At 40.9% G+C, this 23665-nt stretch overlaps 1 long non-coding RNA gene across 1 annotated transcript; it reads left to right on the forward strand.

Moving 5' to 3' along the window:
- The first annotated feature begins 18709 nt into the window (after window positions 1–18709).
- LOC144992306 (uncharacterized) lies at window positions 18710–21732 on the forward strand. The gene is made up of 2 exons (XR_013656175.1): window positions 18710–18842; window positions 18983–21732. It is a non-coding gene; the product is annotated as an uncharacterized LOC144992306 (long non-coding RNA).
- Window positions 21733–23665: the final 1933 nt, after the last annotated feature.

Raw genomic sequence — 23665 nt, forward strand, 5'->3', positions numbered from 1 at the left:
ATAAACCCCTATTTTGACACCGATCATCAACATCTGTTGTTGGTGTTTCTAAAGTCCCATCACCTCTGAAAAGGACCTCAAGGCATCTGAAGAATATGTCAGTTAGATTGTATAACAGGCAGTTGAACAACCACAAACAAAAAAGCCATCCCCTTGTAAAAAAATATCCAATAAACAGAAGCTGACAGAAAAAAATAGTGACTTGGGAAACCCTCTAAGACGTTCAAAAAGCCTGGAGAACTATTTCTCAAGAGTGTTTGCAACCATCTTGGTTTCTTGAAAGTTTTGGACAACACATAACGGTAAACTAAGGATCTGGGTTACCAAATGTTTGCATGTTCATAAACAAGTGGAAACTAGACAGCACTTACAAAAGCACATCCCACCTAAATTGCTAACTGAAGGCACAGATGACTGTTTGTGAAATGGACATAGTATAATTTATAAACCCTTTAGCATACCAGGTATTTGCCATTCCTAAATATGCAACATGGAGGTATCTGCCAAAATGCACAGAAAATTGGGAGTAGATTCAAGTGAATTGACTTTGCAAACACAATTTTGCAAAATTGTGTTTCCACACCTATTCAAATCCTTTTCACTTAACCGAATCAAACTTCAAGCAAACTTTGAAGGATGTCATTACAGAAATAGCACAACAAACAACTTTCAAAAAACCAGGGCATTCACGCAAAACCAAAAAACACACACAAACGGTTTAAACCATAAAGCCTGAGGGTTCACTGCTTTGTGAGGACATTGCAGAGCAACGGTAGCTTGTCAATCGAAGGTTCTCTCTGTGCAACATTTTGAGGTAACGTGCAAAAAACATTGTACAATGGTAAAAATGTAACCTTAGTTATCCCAAATTTAGCATCAAACCACAGAAAAAGAAAACTATTTTTTTTTGCATTGCACAGGATTTCTGTTTATCACATTTTGAATAGATCGACTCAATTTTTAGACACATATTTTAAAAAAAGTTAACAAACAAAATAATAGTTTAACTTCAATCGTATTCAAATTTACTGAACAGAATATTGTAGAGTGTGACTGGAATTAGGGACCACTGGTTCATTGAAAACTTACAAAAACCCTGCCACAGATTACAGTTTAGCTCATCAAATATGTTCTTCAGTTTTTGGGATATACCTTCAGGGGTTGCCACAATGAAGCAGCTTTCACTAATTCACACAGGTGGGTTTGCACCTGTGTGAATTTAAGTCAGGTTTGGCAGGGTTGTGTCCTTCCTGACCCTGTATCTGGGCTGGAGACCAGATACAGATAACCAGACTTGGGCCCCCTGTGGCCACATAGTGTAAAGGGAATGTGGGTCCTAAGGCCCACACTCATAACGCCCCTGGGAATCGAACCCAAATTTCCCATGTGTCAATCTTGCACTTAACCAACTGAGCTTTCCATCTGCTTTTTAGCTCAACAAATACACATAAAAAAACGAGATTGGCATGTGCAAATGTAAATTTATCAACAAACAACAACTGACCTTGGCATTACTTTAAAGGAATTGTACTTACTCTAGCATAAATAAGTTATTTTCACCAACAGCAACGTTAACCTTCATCACATGCACCTATATGGGGGGTTGCTGCAGCTTTTTGGATTTCTGGACCCATGGAGGGTCATAGACAGGAGTGTATTGCAGTTCCTTTAGAGTCATACAATAGAACGTGCAATATTTGTGCATGTGGTAAGAGTTTCAAATAGTATTTGTAAGGTATACGTCATTAGTTGCACGCACTTACAATGTACAGGTCAAAGCTGTCATTTGGTACCCTGAACACACTCTGGTCGTTAGTAAAGTGCGAGTATTCATCTCTTACTACTCCTTAATATTAGTCAGATTGTTTAACTTCTTCATTTCTAAAAGTCAAGCTGCATTCACACAATCTGCGTCGACTCGCGTTCAAGCAGACACTTTCACTAAAAAGTCTATGCCAACGCGTGTAGACCAGAATTTTAGGCTTCCGCATCCAGAATGCTCGTGATCTTGCATCACAACAAGAGGTTTTAAGTCCAGTCGTGAGCTCTATGTACAAATCGGGTGTTCATCAATTGCACACTGAAAGCTCAACCACTTGACCTTCTTCACGCTTAATTGCAGCCACACTGCACTGTGACCGATCTGGGACTCGGATTTAATAGTGACGTGTATGTATCATCCTTTTCAAAACATGGACCTATTGTGAAACAAAAAGGCTGGAGCAAGATTTGCATTGCTTTGACTTTTCACATCAAGCTTCATCCCACTGTTGCAGACAAGCGCTAGTAAACAGTACAAAAAACAAAAGAAGAATCCCCTCCTCCCTGCATGTCTGGTGTTCTTGAACGTACTACCCGTGTTCAGTGTGAATGCAGTTTCCTGCTGCACGCAAGAAGCATGTAAGGAGCGTGCATTCATCACATATATAGGATAGCAGGATTTTGTAGGGGACAAAAATATGAAAATCCATACAATGTGCCTGCATCTCCCCTATTTCACCCCTTATTTTAACCTTGCGTGTTGTATAAGTGAATGCTATGACCCGTCACCCAAAGCATTCCTGTACAGAAAAAAACGTGCATGAACATTTTTGCTCTACAGGTTCACCAAGTGGTCTACGACCTTTTTTGTGTATACCTTACAGGTTTTGCCCACAGACAGCCCATATCTACCCGTAAGAGACTCGTGACTAAGAGGTTTCAGGTAGAAGTGACTGGACTGGTATTAAAAGTTCAAACTTGCCATTGTAGTACATCGGGAATCAGAATTAGCCAAATCTGACTGATAATCTACTTAGGTAGATTATCAAGCCACAGAGTCTTACTTTGTCTACATAATAAATATATATATATATATATATATATATATATATATATATATATATATATATATATATATATATATATATATATATATATATATATATATATATATATATATATATATATATATATACATTTTTATGTTGACATTGAAAGGGACACAAAGCAAACAAGCAGAGTGCAACTGGCACAACGGCACCAAAAGATAAACATGTATGACTGAATGAATGGATTACATGTTCCACTTGACAAAATAGCTTTCTGCACCTCTGGGATTTCAGAGTTTGCCAGGTGATGATGACTGCCACACCTCCTCAAGTGAATAGATTTGAAAAGAGGAGAGATAAAGTACTGCCTGATCCTTCTACAAATAGAAACACAACTTTCCGGCAAATCTATGCATTTCAGTAGTTTGGTGGAAAAAACTTTTTGACTGATATTTTGTTAAAGTAAACTAACCTCTGAACAAGCTTTGGAATTGTCACTAGCTGTTTATTTTACTGTAATCTTAAAAAAAAAAAAAAAACGGAGGGTAGATTTTTCTGAGTTTGGATAACCAACTGAAAGTGGTTAAAGTGAAACAAAACCACAACATTTATACAGTTTTGACCCATTTCTTCAAGAGAAAAAACACTTAAAAATTCTATTTTCCTCACAAATCTATAGCCCTTGTAATACATATTGGCACCGTTAGGCTGGTAGAGTGGAGATATCAGTTATACGTTTGCAGTTCCAGGTGGGATGATAAAAGCGAGACGTGCTGCAGCATGCCTCTGTTACACATGTATTTTCTGAAGGAACTGTGGGAATTTCAGAGAATCCAGGCAATTGCTTCACACACTGTGTGAGGAAACAAGGAGAAACCTCAATGTAGAGGGTCAAATTTTAGAAAAGTACTGAAAACAACCAGATTTACAAAGGAACAGAGTTTATTTAGCTTCTTTCTTAAAAAAAACACAAATTGTTCTTAGAGTTGCTCAAAACCAACTTGTCCAGTTGAAGCTTTGTTTCTAGGTGTTTAATACTTCTTCAGACTCATTGACTCTGCTAGATGATTCTCAACTCTCCACCTTCTCTTTGAAGTGTGGACCTGGCAGTAAATTCTTGTGCTTTTTAAAGCTCATTCCTATTTTGGTTAGTAGGGTTAACAAGCCACTGCAGCTGAGGCTAATGAGACTGTACCACTGAGAGGGAGCACAAGAGGTAAGACTGGTGTGGGTAAGCAAAGACAAAAATTGATAAATCAGTCTTCCTCTGAGCAATTCTAATAGATGTAATCATGAGCGCTTTAGTTAGAGCTTTCATTTAAAAAAATGGCTGAATTGGGCTTATTTTCACATTTTTAGACTTTGAGTACCTTGAAATAATTAAACTAAACAGCCATTTAAATGTCCTAAAATGTTAGATATTGCAATTGTGAATCTTAGCTATGCACTCCTTTCCTGGCAAATTTCTAACTTGCTTGTAGCATTCTTTTCTCCATAGTGCACTGCTTAAGAAACCATAGTTGCTCCAGACCATGACTTAACCAATATGCATTATCATGCATTATTTTACTTGTTTCATTCTCCCTAGTCCCTTCATGCTGATTTGTAAGCTTTTGCAACAATTTTCAACGTATGGTACTTAGCTCATTGGAACTAACGTTCCTTCTGTATTTTTGTCAGTATTTCATGTTTGTTATCCCAGAAATAAAAACTCAAAACTTGTTTAAGTCAAGTCAGGTGGAAAATATCTTTGTGGAGATTCTGAGCTGTTGTGTTGATTTCCCTTTTTAACTGTGACTTTTTAGGAGAATCAATATCGTTTTGTTACTGTTTTTTTTTTTGTATGTTTATTGTAAACAGCTGGAGGTTTTGCTAATAAAGCTAATGTGCAGTGGGGGGTCACATCAGTTTCATTGCAACAGCATGTCTTGGGAAATACATAAACACTTAACAATTTTAAAAACTCACTGACTGCAATAGTAATACTTGACTTACATTTTTCACATTGAGCTAGAAAGTACTATTCTCAGATGATGACATCACTGTTACAAATCACACTCATAGACACCCAGCATACATACTTTTTGTAGGTGGGGGGGGCCTGTGTAATCCTGCTGGGGACAGATGGGCAGACAGAGGGGGATGTGGGAGCACTGGGGGGCTGGCTATTGCTCATTAAGGCAGGATGTACCAGGATGCTGTAAAACGTCTACTTGGCTTTCCTCTTATTCCCTCCTTTCTCTTCACTGCTCTCAGTTTGCCTGACGATCACAACCAGATGGAAACAAGACAACATTTTAGAACTTAGTGACATGTAAATCACAAAGAATTTCCTTTTCCTGTCAATCGATTAAATAAATGTGAAACATATCCTGACAGACCCAAACATGCATGCATGAGTCATCCAGCCGCCTGCTGATTGTCAGCAACGACCAGTTGAAGGGGGAAAAAATCTCCATTAGTTGAAATCTGACTGAAAACTGTTTGGAAATGAGTGTCTTCAGGAAATACAGTTGAAATGCTATGATGTTTGCATAATATAGCATTTAGTTATGAATTTTAAAAAAAATCATAGCTTCTGCACTGACTTCATTTTGCTGAGATAATCAGTTTTGCTTTGGCTATAAGTATATCAAACAATAGATAAGACAAACCTTGTTTTTATAGAAATGCTAAATTCTGTTTTTTTGACCAGTTATAGATGACCAAAGCAATAATCTTTGAATATTTTGTAAATATTAAAAAGTCCTTGATTAAAACATACAAATCAGGTTAAGACTTTTGACTTGCTCTTAGGTGCCATTTGGAATGTTTTATCACTTTGAACTTAGCACTCTTACTTTTTCTAGTTCATGATTAGAAAAAAGTAAATGTTTATTAAAGTTAAAGGTAACTACAAGGAAGTGCTTCCTGGTGTCTGTCTGGATAAATGTTGAGGGCTGTGTTGGAAAGAGTCATGGAAACAAGACCAAATCAAATATGCCAATCACAAACAGAGCTTTCCAGATTAGTCATAGCCCAGGATAACCACAACCTATACTGGTGCTGTTGACCTTCATCATGTTGGCGGAAATTATACTAGGACATGCTGCCTGGAGTGCGGAGCGGGTCTCCCTTGGGGGGTCCTGGCTCGTACCTGGGGTTGGGGCGGGGGGATGCCCGGAACTCCTGGGTGGTGGTGGGGTGCTCGTCTGGGGCTGTGGGCGTCCCTCTCCGGTGGGGCCCTGCGTTGGGCTCTTCCGGCGCGGCGGGGGGGCTGCTTTCCTGGCTGGGCTGGGGCGGCGCTCTCTTTCCCTCCGCGCCTCCCTGCTCTCTGGCTCTGGGGGCCTCGCGGCGGTCCTGCTGGCCCTGGCCTGGGTGTGGCGTTGGGGGAATTCCGGCTGCCGCTGCTGCTGTGGCGGGGGTCTGGGTGTGGCGGTGGCTGGGCGCTCCTCCTCCTTCTTTTCACATTCCACCATCCATTTTAGAAGAACATAAACACTCACCTGAGCACAGGTGTTAGCTCACTTTGCACTTATAGTTTGCATGATTGAATGAACGAAAGATTTCACACTAGTTGGTTTAAAGGCATAGGTATGCGTTCGTGAACACTATCTGTTTTGTGTACATGTTGACATGTGAACATTTTTTGCAGCTAGCAGGTGTGTTGATAATATTTGAGTGTGTGTGAACAGGCCCCACCCTTTTTGTACTACATTTGAACTGTACCGTAATGATAAACAACCAGTAAACCTGTCTGCTTTATGCTGCTTCATGGTCTTACCCCCCCCCTCTCACTATCACCCCCCACCCCCCACCCCCCACCCCCTCTGACATCCCTCCCTCTTCTTCCCTTCTTTCCTTTTCCGTCCGGTCCAACACCAAAGATTTTCAATCATGGTTGAAATGAATAAAAGTTTGGCCTCAATTACAAAAGGGGTTTGTTCAGTCATACCTTTGGTTTGTCTGAAGATTAATAACCCCTCTTGTTAAAGTAAAATACGTCCAACACAAGAGGCCCTCAGCTCTCATCTGCCTGCCTAGCTGTTGGACAGGACAAGTTGAAAAAAAATAAAATAAAATAATAAAAAAATAAAGGCAGCAGCGGTCCTCTAAAAAAAAAAAAAAAGGAAATTATACTAGGACATTTGTGAGAGCTGTAAGACAGCGGTGAGATGTGGAGTTAAAGTTGGAGGTGGGTCTGCACCAATGATCAGCTTTGAGCCCCTTCTTGTTGGCTGTGGTGATGGACAGACTGAAACAAGAGTTGAGACAGGAATCTCTGTGGACCATTATGTTTGCAGATGACATTGTGATCCGTACTAGTGAGACCAGGGAGCAGGTGGAAGAATATTAAGGGGGTGGAAGTTTGCTCTAAAAAAGAGAGGAGTAAAGGTCATTAACAGCAAGACAGAGTATCTGTGTGTAAATTACAAGGAAACAGAAAGTAGAGCTAAGGACAAGTGAAGATGTTTAATTGTCTTTGGGAGTGACAGGATTGTATGAATACATCAGAGAGACGTCTAATGTTAGATGTTTCATAGATTAAGAAAGACCAAAATGAGACGATTTGAACACATCCAGAGGAAGGGCCGTAATTATGTTGGTAAAGGATGCTGAGGTCTAAGCTGCTATCAAGGTCCAGAGAAAGATCAAAAGGAAGTTTCATGGATGCAGTGAAGGAGGACATGATGGATGGTTGGTGTGAGTGAGGAGGATGCACCTGATAGAATTAAATAGAGGTGGATGTGCTGCGACAACCTCCAAAAGGAGCAGTCAATGGGTATGGAATTAAATTGCCCCCCCTCAAAAGTTCTACCATTTTCCAAATCTATTAGTGCTTTCTGTTTCTCCTTTTGCCCACGCAGACCATAAGCTTGGGTGTCTTCCTTGTTAGCAACCTCAGATTTCAGTCACATACAACAGCCTACTTTCACTTTTGCACAAAAAAATTGCCTTTGACCCTTTATTCTAGTTCAAAGCTTTGTTACCTGCAGCTAAATAATTGTAACTTCTTTGTCTTTTGCTTACAACAGGAACACGTTTATAATTTGATGCTTGTTCAAAACAAATAGGCTTGTTTCAAAACCAAAACTTCAATTTTCAAAAATGGCTATCCTTACAGACTTAAACTGGCTGTTTTCAACAGAATTGAATTCAGAAGTAGTCTGGATGATTTTAAGTCAATCCATAACCCCCCTCCCCCCTTTCCTTTGTAAAGTTTCTCACTATTTTAAATTAATATTAGAGATATTGTCACGCTCCTGTCCGGAGTGAGACCGACAGGTCCAAGGCAAGACCAATAAAAACCACTCCACAAGGTTTTTGTGAATGCTGAAAGGCTGTTATTTTTATTTTACAGCAGGTAACCAGCAGCAATGTCCATACATGCTCTGAAACCCAAACTCCTCTCTCTCATGAACCAAAATTCACACTTTTATAAGACATGGCCCCTCCCCTGGGCCAGGTGGTTTCAGTTGAGGTTAATTGCTGATTTTTGGTCAGGCCCTACAAAAGCCTACCAAACCCAGAGATCGGGTCCTTTGACCCAGGAAGTGAAACTGAAAAAGGTAAGACTCAAGTCAGCAAGACATACAAAAATACATAAACATAATACACCCAAAATAATAAAGGAATAAAAGGAGTTAACAGTGTGTATATCAGTGTGTTGCTATCAGGAACTTTCTAAGATGTTTTAAATGGTTGAATGTGTGCACCCACCCAACCAGCATTAGCTTAGTCCCTGAGTATATGATGTGTCTGTATGTTTGGGCTCCAGTTTTCGGCTGAGGTACAACACAGGCCTCTCTCCCCCCTGATCACTCTGAGTCAACACAGCTCCAATGCCAACATCGGAAGCGTCTGCTTGGACCGTGAAACGCTTCTGGAAGTCAGGACTACAGAGAACAGGTGAAGAGCACATTGCAGTCTTTAATGCAATAAAAGATTGTTCACAGTCAGCAGTCCATTTGACAGTGTTAGGAGCCCCCTTCTTTGTGAGATTGGTTAAGGGGGTGGCGAGAGTGGAGTAGTGAGGGATGAAGTTGGAATACCACCCCACAAGGCCGATGAAAGACCTTACTTGCTTCTTGGTGCGTGGGCGTTGGGCATTACGAATGGCATCGACCTTGTCCACAAGAGGGCGGATGCGACCCCCTCCAAGCTGGAACCCCAGGTACTGGACCTCTCCCTTGGCCCACTCGCACTTTTGAGCATTTAGAGTCAAACCAGCCCCTTCAATCGCACTCAGAACAGCTCTTAAATGCATGAGATGGTCCTCCCAGGACTGGCTGAAGATGACGACGTCATCCAGATAAGCCGCACTGAAGGCTTCAAACCCCCTCAGGACAGCATCCATCAAACGCTGGAATGTTGCTGGGGCACCATGGAGCCCAAATGGCATCACTGTGAAATGGTATAGTCCTGTTGGGGCACAAAAGGCGGTGTACTGCTTTGACGTCTCATCTAGTGGAATCTGCCAATACCCCTTGCAGAGGTCCAATGTCGTTATATATTTGGCAGTCCCAACACGCTCCACCAGGTCATCTATGCGGGGCATAGGATAGGCATCAAAACAGGAGACAGCATTCACCTTTCGGAAGTCGATGCAGGGCCTCTGAGAGCCATCCTTCTTGGGCACCATCACCATGGGGCTGGACCACTCACTCCTTGATGGCTCAATAACCCCAAGATCCAGCATCCGCTGGATTTCATCTTTCAGGACCCCCACCAATCGTTCTGGGATGCGGTACGGCCTCTGACGTATTGGAGGAGTCTCAGGACTTTGGAGACGGATGGTGTGCTTGATGAGCGTCGTTTGACCTGGACCATCCCGAAATAGCCCAGGCATCTCCTGCAGCAGCCTTTGCAAAGCTTGTTGGTGTGCTAAGGTCAGGTGCTCCAGACGAGGTGTTTTTGGCTGTAAGAGTTGGTGCAGATTAGTCTCTGACTCACCATCGTCTTCGTTAGCCTGACGCACCAACAACACCTGAGCTGAATCACGCTCCTTCCACGCCTTTAGCAAGTTGATGTGGTAGACTTGGGATGCTTTTCCCTTGTCTGGGTGAGCCACTTCATAAGTCACTGGTCCAGTCCTCCTCAATACCTCGTAAGGTCCTTGCCATTTGGCTAACAGTTTGTTGCTGCTTGTGGGAAGCAGAATCAGGACCATCTCACCTGGTTTAAACTCTCTTTGTCGAGCCCGTTTGTCATACCAGTACTTCTGGTCTTGCTGAGCCCGCTCCAGATTGACTTGGGCCTCATCCTGGTACTTCTCAAGGCATTCACGCATCTGGAGGACATAAGACAAGATACCTTCTGGTACTGGTTTCTTGGTAGCCTCCCACTCTTTCCTCAGAAGATCTAGTGGCCCTTGGACAGGCCACCCGTAAAGCAGCTCGACCGGGGAGAAGCCAGTTGATGCTTGAGGCACCTCCCTGTAAGCAAACAAGACAAAAGGCAACCACTTGTCCCAATCACGGCCTGTATCAGCCACAAACTTGCGCAGCATTTGTTTGAGCGTTTGGTTGAATCTCTCAACCAAGCCATCAGTCTGTGGATGGTAGGGGGTTGTCCTTATGCCTTTGATGCCAAGTTCCTTCTGTAGTTGCTTCATGGTGCCAGAGGTGAAGTATGTAGCCTGGTCCGTGATGATCTCATCTGGCACCCCAACTCGAGAGAAAAGCTGGACAAGGGCACTGATTATTTTCGGTGTCTTTATGCTTCGAAGGGGAAAAGCTTCTGGAAAACGTGTGGCGTAGTCACAGATTACTAAAATGTATTTATAACCAGAGCTACTCTTCTCTAATGGCCCAACCACATCCATGGCTATGCGCCGAAAGGGGGTACCAATTACCGGTAATGGGTGTAACGGTGCCTGTCTGACTTTGATGTGTGAGGTGACCTGACAGTCTGGGCATGTAGAGCAATACTGTTTGACATCTTTGAACATTGTAGGCCAGAAAAACCGGGATCCCAACCTCATGTATGTTTTCTGCTGTCCCAGATGTCCTGCCCATGGTATTGTGTGTGCTAGATGTAGAACGAGAGGCCTACAACTAACTGGAACGACCAACCGTTTACCTGCCTCCCCTGTAGCATACAAAATGTCATTTTCAACCAAAAACCTCAATCCAGATCCTTGTTTTCCCTCCCCATTCTCCACCTGCTTATACAACCAAGACAGAGAAGGATCAGACATTTGCAAAAAACTTATGTCATTCGGAATATCCCAGTTAACACTTACAGGTTCAGGATAAACTTTTACATCAGAATCTGTACCTGTAATTTTGTCAATGCGACGCTGGCGTCGGGATTTCCTGGGGCCTTTGGAACCACCCTCACACAGATCACTGTGAAGATCTGGCAGGGGCTCCAAGCCAGCTTTTGTTTGAGACCTTGTAACCACTGCACATATTTTAGGTTTCATTTGTGTGATCAAATCATGGAGAACCGGCAAATCTCTTCCCAAAACACTCTACAGACAGTTGGTCAATAACCCCCACCTGTAACAAAAATGCATGGCCGTCAACGGCTATAGTAACCTCTGCTGTAGGATACGATCTCTGATCCCCATGAACACACTTAATGTTAGTCTTGTTTTTATAATCAATGACACCATTTGACAGACAACACTTCTTAACCAGTGAGAAAGAATTTCCGCTGTCTAATAAAGCGGACACATATTTACCATTAACTTGAACAGGATACAATGAGGATGAATGTGGGGTACTTTGTCTGCATAAGTCATTACCTGGAACATAGCAGTAACCTGAAAGTTTAGACTTTTTAAGGGGACAGTCTGAGGCCTTGTGACCAGGTTGTTGACAGTAGTAGCAGATGATTTCCCCATGACTGGAACCAGCCTGATGTCCAAACCTATTAGTCCCAACAGCACCCCGACTAACAGTAGCCTGCTGCTCCACCCTTGTAGCCCCCACATTCCCAAATGTCCCATGGTTTCTGGACCTCTGACCTTCTAGTCGACTGTCCTCATGTCCCTTACGCAACGGCCGCTGTGAAGTGCTGGTCACGTGGGGTCTTCGGGCGTTGACGTATTGCGTTGCCAGTTTTGCAGCCTCCAAGCCAGAAGTGGGTTCCCGCTCCTTAACCCATGTTCGAACGTCTGGTGGAAACATCCTCAATAGCTGCTCGAGTATGATGACCTCCCCGATGTCCTCCACACTGCACTGGTCTGGCTTAATCCAACGTCGATATAAACCTTTCAGGCGCTGGTAGGTCTCTGTGGGCGTCTCTCCCTGAGGAACAGCTGTACTCCTGAAACGCTGGCGATAAGTCTCAGCAGAAATGTCAAATTTAGCCAAGAGGGCTTGCTTCAGATCTAAATAAGAATCAGAAAGGTCCTCATCCATGGCAGAATAGGCCTCCAATGCCTTCCCAGTCAGTAGAGGAACCAATCTGTAGGCCCACTCAGTCTCCGGCCAAGCCCAGGTCTTCGCTACACGTTCAAACCGGAGTAAATAATTCTCAATGTCCTCACCAGACTGGAACGGTAGCAACTTGGGGTCCTTCCGTAGGGCTGGAACCGTTGGCTGAGACTGCAGAGCTGGTTGCTGCAGTGGTGAAGGCCCACCCAAGGAAAGTCCTGTAGGAGAGGCAGCAACCTCCACATTGGAAAGAGATGGCAGCCCCCTGCCAGCCTCCATAGCTGTCCGCAAACCTTGGAGCTCCCCAAGCAGCATTTCTTCTCTGCTCCTCTGGGCATAAATGAACTCCCGCAGCAGTGTAACCATCTCCTGCTCTGAGGACGCAGCTCCTGGTGGCTGGAAGGTAGGACCCTCATCCCCATCATCAGTTGCCCAGTCTTTACCTTCCACATCAGGTTCAGCTGGCTCTGGCTCCATCAAATGTTTGGCAGCCTTGCTCCTTGTCTTCTGGGTCATGATCCCACTTCTGACACCAAATGTCACGCTCCTGTCCGGAGTGAGACCGACAGGTCCAAGGCAAGACCAATAAAAACCACTCCACAAGGTTTTTGTGAATGCTGAAAGGCTGTTATTTTTATTTTACAGCAGGTAACCAGCAGCAATGTCCATACATGCTCTGAAACCCAAACTCCTCTCTCTCATGAACCAAAATTCACACTTTTATAAGACATGGCCCCTCCCCTGGGCCAGGTGGTTTCAGTTGAGGTTAATTGCTGATTTTTGGTCAGGCCCTACAAAAGCCTACCAAACCCAGAGATCGGGTCCTTTGACCCAGGAAGTGAAACTGAAAAAGGTAAGACACAAGTCAGCAAGACATACAAAAATACATAAACATAATACACCCAAAATAATAAAGGAATAAAAGGAGTTAACAGTGTGTATATCAGTGTGTGTTGCTATCAGGAACTTTCTAAGATGTTTTAAATGGTTGAATGTATGCACCCACCCAACCAGCATTAGCTTAGTCCCTGAGTATATGATGTGTCTGTATGTTTGAGTTCCTGTGTGGAGTTTCAGTCAGGGGAAACTGCCACAGATATATTTACAAACTTTTTTAAATATGCGGAATCAGTCTTCTTTTTGAGATTTCCCCATGATAGTCACCCTTGTCTGGCTTGTTAAAGACGGTACAATCTACAGTAATTGCAAGCAGCTTGGTTTTTGATGGAGCTATTTTATTCATAATCGTAGTAAAGTGTTATTAAAAAAAAACTACAAAATCTAATGGACTATTTGCTACTGCTTAATTTTAAAACTCAGGATGTAAGGTTGGATGTTTGATCTTAACCTTTTTGTCATTTCATGTGTCAAAACGCTAATGCTAACATATAGGATTACATCCATGTACTCTATGCTCAGACATTATATATAATAACAGAGTAATGGAGCTTCATTTACTGGCCCTGAGGGAGCGATTCCTTTCATAAAGGCTTTGTTTGGGTCATTCACGAAAAAACAAGGGTGATCTCTGTTATACTGTCTCCACTGAGGTTAAATGTCTTGACATTCAGTCATGTGGCAAACAAATCCCATCCTATGCAGGTCACCTATTAGCATGGATATCAGCTGTGATGGCCGGCCAAGTGAGCAGACAAACGAGGAAATTATGAGAAGTAGGGGGCTTGTCTTGTCTTGTCTCTAGCAGCATCTTTCCTCCCCTGCTGTGTCTGTGGTTGTCTGCGGTGTTGTCCTAATCAGGCCAGTCAGCGTTGACACACAGCATACTGTACTGGAGTTCTGCACGGCCTTCAGTCTCAAAGTATTCCAACTCCTGTCAGTCTTGTGGGAGAGGGCAAGAAAACTAGAGACATCAGAGACAGCAGTGTTAAAAAAAAATATATGTCTGCCTTTCATGCTCCCTTTTAGTGCCTCATTTCATTACATTTGCCCTCTCTTCCATTGATTTCCACTCAGTAAAAAAAAGTCATTATTCAGGGACTGAAAAAGCTTTCGGGCCTGTTGCTTGGAGTAAAAAACTGATCCCTGCAAAGAGAAAGATGATGTAGATTAGAAGAGGATTCATCTCAATCTGTAACAAGGGAGTTTGATTTAACCAAACAGTACCTGAAGGCAACTTGGAGAGCAAGGGAAATAGTGAACATCAGGAAAATAATGATAATTCAATTAAAAAGCTACTCATCTTCTCAGTTCAGTCACTCAAGGGTGGGGGAGACATGAATACCGCTGCTAAAGAGGCATCTCCCAGTCAACAAGAACTATCAGAGCACTGCCTAATTGTGGCTTCTGTCTTCATGCGAGTGTGTATGTGAATGCAATGACAACAAAGGGTCTGGACCCTCAAACGCCTCCCAGGGCTCCACTCCTAATTGGTTAATTAATCCTTACAGAGCCCGTCTGCAGAGCCAGGGGCACCAGGGGAAGGGAGAGGGTGAGAGGTGAGGACAGAAGGCTGGAGGGGTGTGGGGGAGTGTGAGTGTGACAGCAATGAGAGCAAGTTTGACAATGACATCAGCCTTGTCAGAGCGGATATCGTCCCTTTAAGTGCCACATGTTTTTCACTAAGGAGATCTGAAACAGTCTGTTCCTTTAAAGCGAAACAACACTGGGGTATGCTGCAGTTTGGCAAAGTGGCTGTAGGTTTAGGTCTTGTTTTATCTTAATTTTATTTAGACAATCTCTTCCTTCCATGCCGGATTAACCCTTTCTCAGTCAAAAGTCTTCCTCTTCTAGTTTCATGTTTCACTAAGATGGGTTACAGAGGGCCAGAGGGTAGGGCAGCTGTGTAGAATCCTTGTCTGGATGACATTCACCAAAAGAGACAAGTATGTAATTTGCCGTTAGATGCAGAGGATACATGTTCTGTTCTTGCATAATATGCTGGTAAAATAGGGCAAAATAAACATTGTCAAAATTAATGTTTAATTTGTTTGTTTTTGTTTTTCCCAGTTTAGAAAACAGGATTTGGAAAATGAACTTGTATTAGAATGTAATGCGGCGTTCATTCGCATGTCAAATTTGCATTGGACACATCCCTTCCTTTTAATATGCGTCTAGTTTGCTGCTTGGCGCGTTTCCAAAAATGTGTTTATAAACTCAACGCTTTAGATGCATTTGGGAGGAGCTACTATCGAAGGATTTTTTTACCCTCATCGCTACATTGGTCCCGCTACATTGTCTGTATATCTCATATACAATGGATGGAAGACACAGATGATGTTGAAAGATCCGGTTTACTTATTTGGAAGAGTTCTACAAAAGCATCTATAATCACGTTTCAATGTCTGGGTGTATGAGATCACTTAGAGACTCTCAGTACAGCGAGGTTCACCCCTGCTACAGGAGCTCCATCTGAACGACGGCCGATTTCAGTGGTGCTTCCATCTCTGTAGTCAAAGGAGGGTAAAATAAGAATAAACTAGACAATCTTTTTATTCTTGTCTTGATGAAAAAAGGAATAATGTTACAACATTCAGGAGGAGAACGATCAGATTCTTCTCCGTAATGTTTTTTTTCACCAGCTGATCGCGTCATTGAACACGTCACAGGCCAAAGCTGAGTCCCTGATTGGTTGACATCATGCATCTTCTTTGCCAAAGTTTAGATATTTGAACTCTCAACGCACGCCAAAATTGCACCACAATGCCCCAATCAAGCTTCTGCCAGACCAATGTGCTGCACTCGACGGTCAAAGGAAGCCGCAGGACCTCAGAACGCGTCTTCACATTGACTTAACATTGAAACTAAAAGGGCCTGATGCTTGAAACGCGTTCGATTTGAACGCAGATTGAACTCACCGAATGTCTGCACTGTTTTTGTAGCTTTATACTTTCATTGAGCACTTTTCTTGTCATCTTTCCAACATGAATTTTTTGATTATTGTAAATTTGTTCGTGATCTCCCAGACATGGTGGCATGAGCATTCTTTGTCTATTTTGTTTAGACCAGTAGTTGTTAAGACTGCAGTGAGTCTTTCCTAACAAAAGAGACACTTGTGTTTAGCAGAGTAATAACTTATGAGCAGCTGTTCTGTTGCCAATCTAATGTATCAGGTTTGCATGACTTTGCAAGACTGATTACTCGTGTTATGTGAGTCATTGTGCTTTTGCTAATTCTGCCTCTTCTTCAAAAAAAGCATGCCGCTGATTCTAGTGTTTACTATTCTAACTGTATCAAATGACCTCATATCCACATCCACAATGGAGTCAATACACATGGCGCTAGCCCATATATATACACAAAGATGGAAACCAGTGCTGGTTTGGATGTACCAGAAACATGTTACCCATAAGCAATCTGTCTTTTACAGATAAACATACATGCACGCACTAACGCTTGTGTACATGCATTCTAACTTGAGAAAATAGCTGTGCACGGTCTTATTATGAAAAGGTAAAAGTTAAAAGACTTTGGTGACTTAAGGTGCATGTTCTTTTAACCCCATTTACACTGCTGTTAAAACAAACAACATATAATGGGTTGGCTGCTGGACACAGACCGGTGGTTATTATTGTGTAAACTGAGTTTTTCTTGTGCTTTATTCAAAAGTCTGGACACATGGAGGAACTGCTACAGCACTTCAATCTTGCAAAAGAAGGCTCACAAATGTTGTTTGTGTGAAGAAGAAAGAATAACTTTAAGTTGAGTTCAGTGGCAAAATAAAAGAATGCCCATAAATATGTCAGCGCACATTTTTCGACATCTTTTTTTCCCCTGTGTTGTAAGTATGACAAAAAATATCCAGTCTTGGTCAGTTCATTAGTGACAATATGCATATAAAAAGTTATTTGCCATCAAATATTAAAGATTTCTTTTAGATATTTTTTTTTGGAGGGGGGGGGTCTGCAAAAGGTAATTTTATTGATGCCTGTTTTCTTGCCTCTTTTGTTCCATAGTGACAGAAAGGTTTGCAAAAAAATGATTACATGCATTTCTTTAATTCCCTCAATAAGCTTCCTGCTGGATCTGCATTCACAGAGAAATTAGTCAGAACGCTACAGTACACCTGCAATGTGCAGTCATACAGAAAGGTGCTGAGTGGAGCAAAAGCTGCACAGGAGCTCACACTTCTGATATACATGCTGCTACTCCCTTGATCATTGCAAAAAAAAAGGACAAATATCTGGCTTTTTGATGAGTTTGCTTTGTCAAATGAAAAAAAGAAAAACAAAGTCAAAATGCTGAATTATTTTGTCAACACAACTTCCCATCATGAACACTGTATTTGGTTACTCACAGAAATGAATAAAGAAAATGTTTGGTGCTGGGGGTTTTTCTGTATCCCATTAAGCTGACTTGTAAAGAAACCTTTACAAGGAAAATAAATAAAATGTTGATGATTTTTTTTTTCTTGTTCCGCAAATAAACAATTGGTACATGCATCCACCCAGTTCACCAAACATCCATTCAAACAAAATACACAAAAGCTTTTTAATACTTAAAAATAAATGAATTTTTGAAAAGATTTTAAACAGGCAAAGTTTTAGAAAAATAATTTTAACCACATCAACTTTGTGTTATTGTATTGTTTATTGAGGAAGATTATATGAATATGACACTCACTCTATCCATCCGTGTGTGTGTGTCTATATATATGTTGATTTATCTTGATAGCAGAATCCAGATATTATCAGATACAATTTAAATATGTAATTTATTGGACAAGATAGAGTAATGATAATATGAGTTAATGTATCTTTATTTTTTTTACTAGAGGAAAGATATTTAATAAGGCAAGAATCTGATCCCAGCCTGTAAGCTTTGAAAGGGACCTTTGTTGACAGAATCTGTTTTGTTTGACTTTGTAATTCATTTTTAGCTTTTTAGAAAACACACTTCATCCAGATTGCACTCTAGTCTTTCTACTTGATCTTCAATAATCTTGGAGCAAACTTTGACAGCATTGCTGGGGTTTTTTCTTCAGAAAAAAACACTAAAGCAGCAAATCAATGTAAACTTTAAGGGCTTTGAGATAAACACTGCATTAAACGTAAAAGATATTAATAAATGCAAAGCTATTTTTTGTAGTGGTGTTAGGACCACACACCACAGAGTAATGTATAATAAAGTTTTCAACACAGCCATCTGTCCCTTTTTGAGGCTTTAACAGGAAACATCTCAAACTATTCCATGTAAATCTCTTGATACTTTTTTTCCCTTTAATTAATTGTGAGCTTTATTTTGTTTGGTTAATTTTTTCATGTTTTGCCCAAACTAACCGCCTTGGTTTCATTAGGAATGTACTGGAAAAAGACAAATCAAATATTTTTTTTCCTGAAACTGTCCACATCTAGGCAAAGAAAACGTAACACCAAGTATTGATGGCCCCTATAAGAAGCCCACAAATACTGACCAATCCAGCCCATATTTCATGTTTGTGCATGCCGTCGATCAGATGTAGGATTCAGCCTCGCACGATAAAGCACATATGTTTTGTGTAGAGAGGCATGACATTCATTTGTTGTTGTTTCTACATTTTTGTTTGTTCTCTATCCCCTAACAGTATCTTTCTCCCTTAAGGCCTTTCTAGCTCAGATCTGGGATTCTAAAGTGAAACACATGTAGAGTAATAAGATGCTTGTAAAGGAAAGCAGCAGGGTGACCAAGTGTCAACTCCCGACTTTGGAGAAGCCAGGGCCTGAAATTTGCAGTGAGTTCCCCCAATCAGATGATACATAAGATATCTTGACAAAATGTTAGAGTTTTATGTTTTAGCTGGTAAGCATGAATTTAACGTTAGTGTTCCACTTCTGACATCTTGTGTCTGTGTGTGTCGCCTTGTTTCTTCAGACATCAAAGAACAAGGCGAGGAGTGTCAGAAGTCATTTGGCCACGATGGAGCCATGCGGCACGCTGCCATTCACTTCGAATCAGCCCGCACACTGGGAGATCCAGCTCAGCCTGCAGGGCACAGCCGCTACCACACACTCGCATACGCACAAACATCTACACTTCACTCTGCCTCACAGACACACCGAATACAAGGTCCCTTGTACGCCTCATCACCCAGCCTGTAGGCCACCCCTCCTGAGACACGAATTCTTAAACAAAATGCACACAGAGACACCTACATGCCCCCCCCCCCCCCTTACCAAACAGAGACACATGGATGACAGAAAAAACACCCATATTTCACAAACGCGCACACGCACCAGACAAATGCTGTCGCTCCAATTTATTGTCCATCTGTCCTCCACTATCTCTGAGATTTCTCTCTTTTCACTCTGACTGGCTATCTCTATCTTTTCTCTGTTGCCCCCCCCCCCCCCCCCCCCCCCCACACACACACACACCCTTCCTCCCATTCAGAGATTTCGGAGAAAATAACTAAAGGCCAGATTAGAGGTTGGCTGCCTCTTTGCATTACCAGCAAAGATAAATATTGCCATGATGACTTCCATTGCCTGTAGGATATTTGTGCGTGCACATGGTGTTTTCTTTTTTTGTTTTTTGTTTTACCAGAATACAAACAAGTATGCACACGCATAAAGCCTGTATGAGAGCACAAAAACAATTTCCAACGCACATTCTGTTATACATCTGCTTCCCTCAGAGCGACAGAGTAGATTGAGTGGAGGAAAATCATCAGCCTGCTTCCTGCAGTCCCTGCCTGATACCTGTGTGGGTACTTAAGGCAGGTGAGAGGTGCCAACAGCTGCTTTGTGTTGGAACTGTCACTGTGAGAGGCGAGGCGATGATACAAGTGCCTGTTTCTCTATAAATATTTGTGCGTTCAGGCTTTGTCATATTGAAAATAGCTCCAGAGCTGTCAGATCTGAGGATTAACTGATCAGTTGATAAAGATCAACACAGAGGCTGCTTCAGTGAAAAACAGCTTTTGTTGTTGATTTTTTTCAAAATGGTAAAGATTGACATTTCATAAAAGTATTAAAAAACATGATCAAAATTGATTTGTATTGTAGAACTTTACTTTGAATAAATATAAATCATTCAGACTAAAGCTCCCACATTTTTAAGCGAAACTTTGAAATTTAAACACATAAATATAAATAAATAAATGAACTGAAATCTTTTACAAACAATATCAACACAAATCCAAATCTTATTTTCTATCTTTTTGAACATAATTTCTGCGTGATGAAAGAGCAGTAAATTCTTCTGCTTTGGCTTCTACTGTGTGATTTCGCTGCTGAACCCCATCCTGTGGAAATGTATCCTCCTGACTCTTTATATATCTGCGGGGATCCCCAAAGGCAAGTTAATTACACCATCTAGCCTGTCTTTCATGTTTCGCTCAGAACAAACTAACGTGTTTATCAAGGCATCTTCCCAAAATACTAATTACAAGGCGGAGAAGGAGTCAGCAATTGATTGTGAGCCAATGTACAAAATCAAAAACAATTCCATGGTTATTTGCATTCATTTTAGAATAAAATCTTACTACTTTATTACTTCTCCATATTCATTATTTTGGAAATTGCATTTTTTATATATCTTTTTTTGCACCTTACCTTGAATTTACTTATGAATTCAGATTGTTATATGTTTGAATTACAGTTGTTCTGGATGTTAACAAGTTTCATTTAGACTTAATATCAACTACTAAACTTGAATTTAAGCTTTATTGTGATTTTAAGAAAATCAATGGAAAAATCTACATATTTATGTAGTGTTTTTTGTTGTTGTCCCTACTTTTCTGACATTAACAAGTTTCTAATTTAGCATTACTTTATTGGAAAGCGTTTTTTGGTGAAAAGTGCCTCTAATACAGCCTCACTTAAAGTTTAAGTGAGGACATACTATGCCAAACAAATAATCTTTATTGTACAAGACAGCATTTCTCTGAGAGCTTTAAGAAACTACCAACTCAAAAACTCTGACAAAACACAGCTTTGTTAGAACATACAGAGGACTTTTTGATTGCACTTTGGGAGGAAATTACTTTTACAGGAACATTTAAAGGAAACTGGAATCAGATGGAAAATAAACAGTGAAGAAGATGTACCCCCTCAGAGGCTAAATAAGGATGAGCACAGAAGGGAAATAGTGGGAGCTCATGGCGCCAGCAAATTGTGTACAGACTGTTTTGCTTGAAGTTAAGCTACCTCTACTAAACTGTTTACTTCTGAATATTTAACACTATCTGAGAATTTTTCTATAGACATAAACGTCTAAAAACCTTTTTTAACTCATCACTTGGTTGTGAAATTATATTATTTCTTAGAATATTAAGCAACTCAATTTTTGCAATTAAAAAAAAACAGCAATACGTTACCTTACCTTTTTTCTTTCAAAAAAAAACACAGTGGGCCTTATAATCCAGAGCACCTTATTTATGGATTAATTCTGGTTTGTTTACTGACATCAAAGCGGTTTTAAGAGGTACACGCTGCTCTGTCAAAATGTCGGCCTGTCTTTTAAAGCTGGGTGTTGTTATAATGACACACTAAAGTGACTGATGTGTGGAGGTGTCAGACTGTGTTTCTTTTTACATAAGGCCATGTCACATAGCCACTGTGTAAAATTTTGCACATTTTGCACAGATGAAAATGTGGTCATATGAATGTATGTGAGAAAAAGTGAGAAAAGTTGGGCCTTTATGCAAAGTTTTCACAGATGTATTACGAATGAATGACGTTAAAACCACAGAAGTGCAAATAAACCCCGCAAAGAACACGCAAATCAATGTAGAAAATGTACCGTGTGTGATTATTGCACTGTTAAATGCAATTCATTAGTGATTTGTGTGTCAATTTTGTAATTTTGATGGGATATGTGCGCTGTAAATGGCATGTACGGTAAAAGTTATGAGTGGTTCATGCTGTTAGGGTTACGTAAACGTACACGCTATTATCACCATAATATGATTGTCTCAGTTCTATCTTTCAGTAAGAAAACAATGACGTGAAAAGTGCTGAACGTACAAGATATGATGTTCCTGTACTGCTTGATTGAATGACCCACTTTCATGTTATCAACCCCGGCCACCAATAAAACCAGACTGGATACACTGGGAAGTCAGAAATCCCCTGACAGCTTTGCGCTGTGACAGACCGATTCTCCTTCTGCAGAAGTCTAACAAAAACTTTTATCTCCTTAGTTGTCCTTCTCTTCGTTAAGGAAAAGTCATAACCCTGACACATGCGGAAAAATTCTTTTAGACAAACATGGAAGGGTCAAGGAAAGCCACAAATTATCATATGCATCTTGTAAAAATCACACACAATTCCATAAGATTTACATAACATTTTTGTGGGCTATAAACAGTCAACTGTGTAATACTCAAAAATCTGGACCAGCTCAAAACTGAATTCACGTAAAAACCCGTCAGCCGAAGCCCTCGATATCTGAGCATATGATATGATGAACGCAAGAAACACTTGAGAATTACGTATATCACGCATGTATGACAAAAAAAAAAAAAAAAAAAATTCTTACATGGAAAATGCTAAACGCTACCTAAGATGCATTTCGACCAGCCAATCATTGGTCTTGTTGTCACACCTCAGTTACAGGGACACGTTGATTGGCCGAAATGCATCTTGGGTATGCGTGATGCATCTTGGGATATTGTTCACATCTATGTTTGTGATGCAATGAGCTAAAAGCTAAGTCCGGTAGGCGAAGCAGCCAGCCTAATCTTATGATATTTTTCTGATTTTCATGCCCCAATCCCGGCATGACAAGTAAAAGAGCTCCGCTGCGGAGCTAGGAGCTATGTCCGGTGAATCGTATGGCAAAGCAGCAAGCCTAGAAATCATAAATCTGATGATATTTTTCTTATAATCATGAGACAGTAATAAATTGATCCTTTTTGTTTTGTTTTTTTTTCCTTTCTTGAACAAATGTGGGTCACAGAGACACGGAAGTTACCGCTGAAAGCGGCTTTTGCAGCCGGATGGAGAGTATATCCGTGTTTATGAATGACTTATGATGTGAATAAATATCATAATATATGATCTGTGGGAATGAGATATATTTTAATTTTTTAATGCCAGGACACGGGCTCCGTAGTTTTGTACTATGATGCTTGATGTTTTTTTTTTTGTTTGTTTGTTTGTTTTTTTACTGCGTTTTCTTTTGACTTACGCTAAGCAACAACTAAGCAAGCCCTTTCTATTATATTTACCCTAATTTATAATATTCATTAAAGTAAATTGGATTTTTTTAGGTTGCTAAGTCTCATGGTGCTGTGTGTACTCTGACTACCAGACTCTTAGTGTTCAGTTGTTGAGAAGCAGAAAATAATGGGACATGTCAGAACAAGACAGATTTCTTCCAGCTGCATATTTTACTCTTGCTGGAGATTCTAGGCTTTCTGTTTGGACAACGAACAAAACAACTAAGCACACACATCTATATTGCCCAAATGTATATGCTCATGTGTACTTAGACAATTATGCTTAGAGTACTACACATTAATTTACATAAAAAACGAAGACCACAAAAGTTTTACTGAGAGCTTAACACAACATTTATAACAATTTGTAAAAATCAGGATCATGACAGAGG

Source organism: Oryzias latipes, chromosome 5 (assembly GCF_053564925.1).
Source record: "Oryzias latipes strain Hd-rR chromosome 5, Olatipes_Hd-rR_3.1".
In the NCBI taxonomy this organism is placed as follows: Eukaryota; Metazoa; Chordata; class Actinopteri; order Beloniformes; family Adrianichthyidae; genus Oryzias; species Oryzias latipes.